Source organism: Numida meleagris, chromosome 5 (genome assembly GCF_002078875.1).
Source record: "Numida meleagris isolate 19003 breed g44 Domestic line chromosome 5, NumMel1.0, whole genome shotgun sequence".
Lineage (NCBI taxonomy): Eukaryota > Metazoa > Chordata > Aves > Galliformes > Numididae > Numida > Numida meleagris.
In genome coordinates this window covers 55,803,784-55,814,121 of record NC_034413.1, presented here as the reverse complement: position 1 = coordinate 55,814,121, position 10,338 = coordinate 55,803,784, and the positions used below count along the sequence as shown (strand labels likewise).

General features: G+C 38.3%; 1 long non-coding RNA gene across 5 annotated transcripts in view; it reads right to left on the bottom strand.

Annotated features, from left to right (window-relative positions):
* Positions 9,533-10,338, bottom strand: part of LOC110399710 — a 124,195-nt gene continuing 123,389 nt past the window's right edge. For all 5 annotated transcript variants that reach the window (XR_002439369.1, XR_002439372.1, XR_002439373.1 and 2 more), the window contains one exon: positions 9,533-9,892. This is a non-coding gene — a long non-coding RNA (uncharacterized LOC110399710). The remainder of the gene's footprint in view (positions 9,893-10,338) is intronic.

Genomic DNA, 10,338 nt, shown 5'->3' with positions numbered 1-10,338 from the left:
ACATTCTTTTTGGCAATGTTTTCCAAATACCTGTCCATTCTGTCTTTATCCTTAAGTTTTACAGTAAATTTTCTGGTTCTGTGTAATATGTTTTTGTTTTAACATTCAATTCTTCTAAAAGACACCAAGAAAAAAACAAACCTTCAATGAGTACAGGCCAGAGTTTAAGGTGCTGAAGTATGCATAAAATATAAGCATGATATGATTATCCCTCTTATTATGGTTATTACAATAAATAATGAGAAGTGTCAGTCTGTTATCTTATCATTTTATTGTTTTGTGGACTCACCCAAGAATAAAAGGAAAATGTAGTAGCTGAGAAGTAATGAGTCAACGGGCTGGGAAGCATGATAAAGAAATAATAAGACGGCAGTATGCTGCAAAGGCTATTCTTAGCTAGACTAATTGTATGCTCTAAAATTAATTATCTGCTACAAATATGACAGGTGGCTAAGTTAGCTGTGAAAGAAATCAGAACAGAATTTTCAGAAAACCTTTTTTCTTTGCTAAACAACTTTTGGTGACAATACTGAATTAAAGTTTCATTTACTAAAATTAATCTGCTCAGAGCTCCTGTTCAGAAATTATTTTTTTCACATACTATCATGAGCATGGATGGACCAAAAACACAGCTTTATATATTTTTTGAATTAATGCCTGCATATTGAATGACCAATTTTCAATTTCAGTGTACATGTATATTTTTTCAGAAAAGCAATACCTAAGAAGAAACCAGATTAATTGTTGGAAGGAAGGAAGGAAGGAACGGAGGGAGGAAGGGAGGGAGGAAGGAAGGAAGGAAAGAACGAAAGAAAAGAAAGGAAAAAGGAGAAATGTCTGTCTCACAAAACCATGAGCAGAATTTAGCAAAAAACATACAAATTTTTCAATGTTTAACCTAGAATTTATTGCCACTTTCTCCTGGCATGTAACTATTACATCTACCTTGTGTCACTATTTACTTCTGTAGAGCTTTGCAGCCTGGAGGAAGATTCCAAACATTAAAATTGAAATGGTATAAATTAAATCCTGTGTGAATATTGCTCCCTAAACAGTCTAGTTGTAAACAGTGATCACACAATTTTGACAGATTAATCCAAACCATTAAAAAGTTATAATTATTATAGCACTAGAGGAGAAATCTAAGATGATGTTGGTTTGTTACGAAAACACAGTCAGCATAACCACCCACTCCAGTATCCCTTAATTTATTTTGCTGTAGGTCAGTACTCAGCCTGGAATTATCTTAGTTAGAGAGGAGGAGGGGGTTATATTATTCTTCAAGGTTCTGTTGCAGGAAACATATTAACATCCATTGACCTTGCAGTGGTAATTTGTACTGATGAGCATCATTATATGTCTGGTATATTAAAGGAGCTTATTAGAGATAGGAAGCATTCTATGCTATTCAGAGACACTGTTACCATTTGAGATGTTGCTGTCATGGAGTGTTCACATACAGGAGACATTTGCAACAGTGGAAAAATACTAGAATAGCTTGGCTAAGCCATCAGGTTATTGCGGTTCACAGCTCAACCTTTCAAAATCAAATCATAGGAAAATTCACATCAATACATTCCTGGTAAATAAATATCATATAATTCCAATTTTAACCACAGAAAGACTTATTTTTAGTGGATGAGTAAAAATTAAAGAGTACAGTGAATGAGAAATGCACATTTGGGAGTAGAGAGTCATTCTCCATTCTGACCATAGAGATGCTGGCCAAAAATAGAACTGTGATTGCAGTATTCTAAATAGAGAGTCACCCTGCAAGCGCTTCTTAGGAGGTGCAACACATCTCATTACCACATTTTGGAAGAAATATGTTGTTAACAGAGGATTTTCTTCTTGTATTGAGGCCATGAATATAATTATCACTTGATAATTTACAGTGTGCCAACTGTTTTACTGCATCTAGTAAGCAATAAAGCACTATAGGGAACATGAAGTTTGTGGCACCTGCAACTCATTAAAAGGGCACTATCAGAAACAAAATGTTTAGTTATCATGGAGTGCTTGGCTATACGCAAGCAGCATTTAGGATTAATCGAGGGATGTTTGCCTGAAGGACCAGTGGAAACGAGAGATGCTAAAGAGAACATGCGCTCAGAACACACAATATAGGAACCCCTGCCAACTTACAAAAAAGAAATAAACTTTCAAAAGTAGAACATACCTTCTCTGGCATGTCATAAGAATTTATTTTTCCTAATTGTCTTCTCTGTGTTGGCTCTTGCTTCTCATGTCTTGTAGACAGTACGCTAATAAAAGTGTTTACTATGTAACCACAGTTGAGGCATTAAAAATGAGTAATTTCACTAGTTTAAATAAACAGGTATGTAAAAGAAAGCCTCAGCTTTTATTTCTTAGCAGCATTGAAGGTTCTGTAAGATAAAGAAGTCATTCAGCTAAAACAATACGGGGTATTTCCAAAGCACTATGGCAACCTTTTTGCTACAGGCTGCTTTTAGCACCAGGGAGCTGTGCAGCTTGGCCGCTCCCATACCGGCAATGGAGTGTGTTGGACACACTTATTGTGGGCAGTAGAGTCTGGGTACATATTTGCTGCACATGCCTCACAAGGACATCCACCAAGGTTCAATCCTATGTGCCCCAGGACTGGACAAGAGAAAAGGCACTCAAGAAATTTATGGAGCCCGCTCCTTCCAAAACAGCCTGGGATAAAACAAGTAGTACTAGGAGAAACAGGAATCTATGGGATTAATGCCAGAAAGCAATACCAATGTGGAGAAACAGGCCTGGATAGACAAAAAAAATGAAGAATGAGATGAAAAATGAAGCGGGAGGCTGGGAGACAAACTACACCATGGTGAGACAAAGAGAGACTCAAACAGTGACAGAAGTCAAGAATATGTGCATACGCTGCTCTGCCTGCTACCTGCTACTGGCTGCTCCATGCTGGAGTCAGCAAGAACATGAAAACTGGAAGTGTCACTGTTCCTCAGTTATCAACAACACCTGTAAACACCCCTGAATGACCATCCCACTCTGTCGCTGTCCTGTGGCTGCCACCCCCTGCTAGTGGCTGCTTTGGCCGATGGGGCTGAGCAGTGTATCTCAAAGTCCAATTTCAGAATGACCTTTGCAGCCCAGAAATAACAGTATGCTGCCCAGGGATTGACCTCTACTTTTGAAGTTACCTTTGTAAGAATCTGAAAATCCTGGTTAACCCACATACAATGGAAACTGGTAGAGAATTGTTGCCACAAATATTTCTGTGTGACTTTTAGAAAGGTAGTTGCTCAATACCCTACTGTGAGCCTTTCTGCTTTTAAGAAAAAAGAAACACTAAAGCCAAGCATTAGAAGCATCGAGTAGCATGGAAGTTATTAAAAATCTTATGTGTGCTGCCTGCAGATAGTTTGTTCGTGATTCACAATTGCTTATGTTGGATGAGTCATCCCAAGGCAGATAATCAGCAATCTTCCAGCTATTTCCCCTTTCTACTGCTGAGAACTTTGTAGGTTTGAATTAAGAGGCCTTAAAAAGCAGCTGGGAAATAGAGGAGACTTCTGTTTTATAAGGATCAGAGTAAGTAGAAATTAATCTTTCTATGGACTAAAGCTCACTGTTGAATGCTTTTCTGTGTTTTCTATTGAGACTAATGTAGGCCTCCCTTTTCAAAGTGAGGTGCTCAGTTTACAGCAACATCTTTGTGCTTCAGCATTCAAGTTGATGCAGGCATGTAGTATGCAGCAAGTAGCAATTAGAGTTAAGTGAAAAAAGAAGAGACCCATATTTGTAACTCATGTTTGAAAACTGATCCAATTAAAGTCTGTTAAATTGACCCATTTTACACTACGCTAACCATGAATAGGGCTCTGGATAGAGTTTTTGGGAGTGTGCCAGAGGAGGGACCATTGAATACACACTTTTACATATGAAGTGGCGAATATCCCATAATGGGAATGAAAGGTACTAGAACCAGTTTTCCAAGAAACAACTTGAAGTCTAGTCCCCTGCCTTTCTGCTAGTCAGAGAATACACTCTGTTCCTCTTACACATTCACTGCACAGTGCCAAATAATTTGGGACTTGTGAAAATATAAGCAAATTTTCACTTGAGACTATTTTCTATGAATACATTATTCTGGTTGTGCTTCTTTTCACACTTTTCTTTCTCTATCCTTCCTACTCGGAAGAAAAAAAGAGAATTGGTTGTTAATCATAATGGACTGATTACAGTGAAGATAAGTCAGCATCAACACAAAGCTGATCAAGCTCAGTAAGTTCTTTTTTTGGTAAAAATAATAACAAAATGAAAATGAGAAAAATTAACTTAAAAATTATCGTCAACATACTGGATAAGTAACGTGCATTGAGGATCAATATTCTGTAAAACGTATCTCAACATAAAATTGTCATTAAATACAATTCCATATAAAAATATAAAAATGAGTTTTTTTCCCGTACACAGTCCTGCCTCGATCATTCTTAACTGTTGAAGGAAAAGCAATTAACACAGTAAGAGTAGGCATCTTGTGAGTTCTTTAATTGCACCTGGAGTAACAGGTACAGTTTTGTCTCTCATAGCAGTGATGCACCGTTTCACTCAGCGAGCCAAATTTATTCCTTGTGACTCATGTGTCTTCAGCACTTATAAAGGGAATTCATTTGTTCTGATAGTTAGCTGTTTCATAGGAACACTATATACTTTTATCATTTTCATTAATATTCCATGACTAGACTCCAACTCTCAGCCCTCAAGCACTTCCCATTTAATTCACCACTTATTACTTTTAGAATATCTCTTTTGACACAATCCTTCATTCATACTACTGTTTTCAAACATGTTTCATAAATTACCCCATTTGCTACATAACGATTATTTCTCTTAGTTACACCTTAGAGGAGGTGATACCATATGCATGTATTTTTTCACCGTTTTCTCAACAAAAAGGTCCGAGAAATTCTCTCCTTACTGGGCAACAGTCACTTTTGAGATTTCTCTCTGACGCTGCTTTAAAGTAGCACTGCAGCAGCTTGAAGAGGAATAGGATTTTTCTGTTGTCACAACAATAAATCAGGAACGCTTGTAATGTTTGCTTCATGGCAGCAGAGAACTCATGGGTTGGATTATATGAAACTTATGACTGAAGAAAGCAAAGCAGCAACAAGACTGAGAACAGCAGAAAGAGATTACTATGTCAGTGACAGTATTTTGAATAGTTATTTTCTAATTCCTCTTCTAATTTCTCTAAGTTTACTACCTTGGGGCAAAAGAATCCGTTTTCATTTCCCGAGAAGGAATGTGAAGCCTAAAGCTGTTGGCATCAGTATGTTCAAAAAAAAAATGCTTAAACGTCTTTTTTTCTTTTGCGATCAATGCAAAAAAAAAAAAAAAAAGCAAACGAAAAACCACACAGCACCACCAAGCAGCTGATTTCCAGGTATAAGAGTCATAGTAAAAGTGCTATAAAAGCAGGAAAGCCTATGCTAATATTTAGATACAAGAATACCATGATACAAAACAGAAAAACAGTATCTGCAGACTCAGCCTGTTAAGATTCTTGTGTGTTTCACAATAAATGAGTCTCCTGGATAACACCTATTTTTTCTTTTTGTCCTGCTCCTCCTCTGCTTTCAAAAGGGAATCGTGACGCTTTCCTCTCTTATTCATTTTCTTGCCTACAAGTGGGAGTGAGCTTAGAACCTGAGGTTAACCAAGATCAAAAATTCAGCACGTGAACCAAGAAGAGCAATCTAGAAGTATCATGAGAGATTTCCCCTCCCCTTTCAGAGACACCCCAACACCAAGCCCAGAACACTGCAACAGAAACAAGAGAAAGCATCAGCTGCCTGAACCCTCTGCAGCGCACTCTTTTGCCTTGATTGCCCACCCCGCATCCCTCAGACTGCAGTCTGGGTGGGCTTCTACCCAGAGGAGCACAGATAGCAAGACACTGCAAAGGCTTCTCTATCTACTTACTCTCATTGTATTTTATCCACTAATGTAAATCTTTCCAAAACAATATCTGAATTATGTGCACAAGATATGCACTCGCAAATGCCTAGGCTGGCAAATCTTCTCAGCTGCATTTATCAACTCAATTGCATGTCTGGAAATTGTTTTTGCTTGAAAGCATTTACATGCCTAAGCCTTAAACTGTGTGCCTCACAATGCAGCCATCGAAAATTCCAGCCCCAAATGCTCTTATCAGATACACCCTCCTGCATTCTATCCTCCTTTATTCTATCTGCATACCAATAAAATCCACACATGGGAAACTGCAGGAATGAGAACAGCCCACTGTGTCTTCCAAAAGCAGAAGACTCAGAGGTAAACATTACTTTTCCACAGTCTCTGACAGTAAAGGCACAACCCTCTCGCTGTATTTTTTGATAGATATTAGGATGGATTATTGTTACAGCTGCTAATTGGCAGCTGGTTTGGAATGCTTGAATGCCTTGTGATTGGCTGCCATCTAGTTAGTAGACAAATTGATAAAATACACCCATGTGGCAGAGCTGCAGTAACATGAAACTCATTTTTCAGAGATACAGCAGACTCCCACATCCATCTTGCCGCTTTGCAGTTTTTGAAGGAGTAAACAGGACAGAGAGCAGGAGGGAAATGTGAGGAGCGTCTGGAAAGAATCTCATTTCAGCCTTTGCATCTCTCAAAGAGGTGAACATAACAGGGGTTGGGGAATGTGTTCTCCTTGGAGTGAATGCTAATTTAAACTTTCACTGTGATCTGATATGGTTTAAAATACAGCAAATCCCTTATTTATGAGCATAAAGGCCATGAAAGGGCTTTAGAATCCAACCCTAGAGGGCTCTTTAAGGGCACGAACCCAGCCACGTTTAACACTTGTGCTTACTCTCAAATGGTTGCTTGAAAAGAAAAAATACCTGGTAGGTGCCCACTTTCCTGAGCAGCTGAGAAAGGTTCGTGCATGAAATAAATAAAACAGTTCCATAAGAAAATTCTTTCTGGTACAGCAGCTATTGCACTTTGCTATTTAGTATTCACATTTCTGGAACAGAGCTGTTGCATACATTTTTTATGACATAATCTCTCACATAAATGCAGCTTTTGGAATGCTGACAGGCCAATAAAGAAACCTCACTGTATCTGGGAAGCAAGTAACATTTCTCATCAGGTCTGGTATCAAAAAATGTATTAAACATCTCCTTTGATTTTATGATTTGCTTTTTCCGAAGGAAGCTCATGATGCTGGCAAAGGGACATTATATAGATATAAAATGTATTCTAAAAGCTACCAGCAATTAAAAGGCAGTGTAGTCTATAAACAAGACTTGAAATATGTTCCATGAATTACAATCATGGTAAATGAATTCTGTAAAGCTGATGCAGAGTCAGATAAGGTGCCCTGGAATCAGTAGTTACACTTAGGGAAATCTTGATTAGAAATTGCTCCATTGGTCTATACATTATTTCTGAAAGTGGTGGTGTTACTGCTGTCAGAACTAGAAAGGAATCCCTCCTGACACCTCTGTTGTTCCTTGGGATGATGTAAAGACACCAGTGTGGGGTGTTCCCTGCAGTGTGCCAGCTTTCCTCCCCTACTCCTCTGCCCACAGTCAGTGTCCAGACTCACCTCAGTAACAAATATAGGATGAATCTTCACCCCCAGGGTTCACAGGCAGAAATACTAGCACCATTTGTCACTGGTTTGGAGTTAAAATAACATGTCAAATACTGAATGCAAAAAAGACTCACGTTTAACACTCAACGGGATTTGCCTTCATTCTCATTGTTGCAATGGCCAGCATTCCCTCCAGCAGTGGCACAAGGACACCAGGGACTGGAAAAGACTCAAAACATCCCTCCCTGTAGGAAACTCTGCAGGCACCCTAAGGCGCATGGTTCTTGACAAACTCTAGTATTAATCAGAGAAGCATTGCACTGAGGCTTCTTGAAATTACAAGGTATAGAAGTATTACCATTGCTGTTTGTTTTCATTAGTGCTTCCTTCTTGACAAATAAAAGTATTCAAATAATACACAACTGTGCAGTACACTCACAGATATTTAACTAGATGCTGCCTCATACTTATTTCTAAAATATAACACTTTTTCAAAAAACAAACTTAATGATATGAACCCAGATAACATGTTACAGGCTGTTGGAGAAGATCATACCTCTTCCCTTTATGGAAGCTGTCTGCCTGCTACTATTTGCATCAGAAAGTCTCAGCAGAGATAGGAGCTATTAGTACCTATTCTTTATAAGATCTCCTGTCAAATCAATATTCAATCCAATTTAAGCCCAGCCTCTTTCTGGCCCCAGTCCCTCCTGAGCAAATTGACCAAAGTAGTAAGCTATACCTTTCTCAGAGTACTTTCACCTAATGTCCTCATTCTCTGATGAGGTCAAAAATAAGTCACCAAGGAGAGCAAAGATCTCAAGTTTGTTTGGTAGCATGATCTGTCCTGCTCTATAAAACTAAAAACCATCATGTCAGTACAATACAACAATGGGAGCTAATATCCAAAATGCAATTCAGTAGTTTCATTAGCTGAACTAACTAGCCAAAACACCTTTTGTATGATGCCTACTAGTCAGTGGAAATCATATTTTTATCCAGTAACTATATGTATAATTTTATGGAAGGAACGTAGTACCAAACAATGAATTTCTACACTGAAAAATACAGAGTTATGGAACATGAAGATTGCCACACCATATATGCTTGGTGCTCCAGCATTTCAGCCATCCTTTCTTAGATGATGTTTTGAACTTTATCATCCTGAGGAATGATGAATAACTCCTGAAATGAATAATTGTGATTTTGACCAGAGAAAGAAATCACAGTGCCTCTCTCTTAGTCAGTAGAATGGCTTTGTCTAAGAGACCGGGAGAAGATTTAAAAACTGAGGTCTTAAAACATTTCATGTATTTATACAAATATGGAAGATGAAAAAGAGGAGGAGATTAGGAAAAAAAAAAAAGCCTGATGTTTATACTGCATGGAGAGACAACTATGATTCATCTCTAACACTCAGCAAAGTGGCAAACAAGAAGATTGGTTCTCATTCCGAATATAAACTGGTTTATCTGCATGGCACAACAAAATCTATGTAATGGTGCCCATAACTGGTACAGCTGTAAAGAAGGAGAGCTGACCAGTGAGGCGCAGCACCACCTGTCATCCTGCTTCCCACATCTGAGATGGCTCAGTAATTTTGAGTTGTGCAAGGAAGATGTATACAGTGAAAGAGGTGTAAAACACTCAGTTTACCTCATCTCAGTCACAGAATTTCCATATCAAGATTAACGTTCTGAGCCATGATGAGCCATAAATCCTGAGGGCACTTGAAACTGTTGTGTAACAGAATGTGGAGAACTAGTTTTGGCTTTACGATGACTAATAATAGAAAATAGAGTAACATTAAAGTCTTACAACACATTATTCTGATAATTGCCTGTGCAAAGACATTTTTTTGCCTTTTGTTGTAATGCTCTCTTCAGAAGTTCCTTACAAACTAAAATAAAAGTTATTGTATGAAATTACCATGCAATAAAAACATTTACAGCTTCATTAAGAATTATGTTTATTTTTAACATGCTAGAGTTTAGTCAAGGACTTAAGTATCGTGTACTTCTTGAGATATCTTTCTCAGTAAGAAGACTGGGTGTATGGGGAAATAAGCTATTTATGGGAGGGGACATGAATATGATAGGAGTGAATGGTGTCATAAACACAATCAGCCTTGACAGGAGAAGAACATCTTCAGCCTTCAGCAGAGTGACATTCTGGAGTGGTATTCCATGAGGAGTTAATGCTCTGCCAGTCTGCAGGCAAAGATAGCTGCATTTATGTGATGTGTCTGATGACAATATGAGACTGAGCTCAACAAGATAGGACCATCTTTTCCATCTCATGTTCCTAGAGCTTCTCCTGCAGATTGAAAAGAAACACTATATGTATCTGCTCCATCATATCAAGTGCAGTTTGAATCAGTTTCTTTAGTTCTTTGGCATCTTGTGGTTTCTAGAGAGAAAGTTTCAGTGGATAGTCTCCATACAAAGCCCCTTTACCATCAGTGGAAAGACTTCTGTGACTGTCAGTAGGTTGCGTGTTAAGCCTTTGGCACAAAGTAGGAGAAATCCAAACCATGCTATGCAGATTATTTCCAGGTGGTTGGTGAATTAAGATTCTCAGTTTATCCTATTCGTGACTTCTCAGAAGAAGGGTGGCTTCTTCTAAATTACCACAAGAAAATCCAGATATGGCAACTGGGAAGTCTTACTGGACATGCTTGAGCTTGAGGGAAGATTGCATGGGAGTTGTGAGTTCTTCCCAGAAATTTCATCCTACATGATAAAATTTTCCCAAAGAGAGAA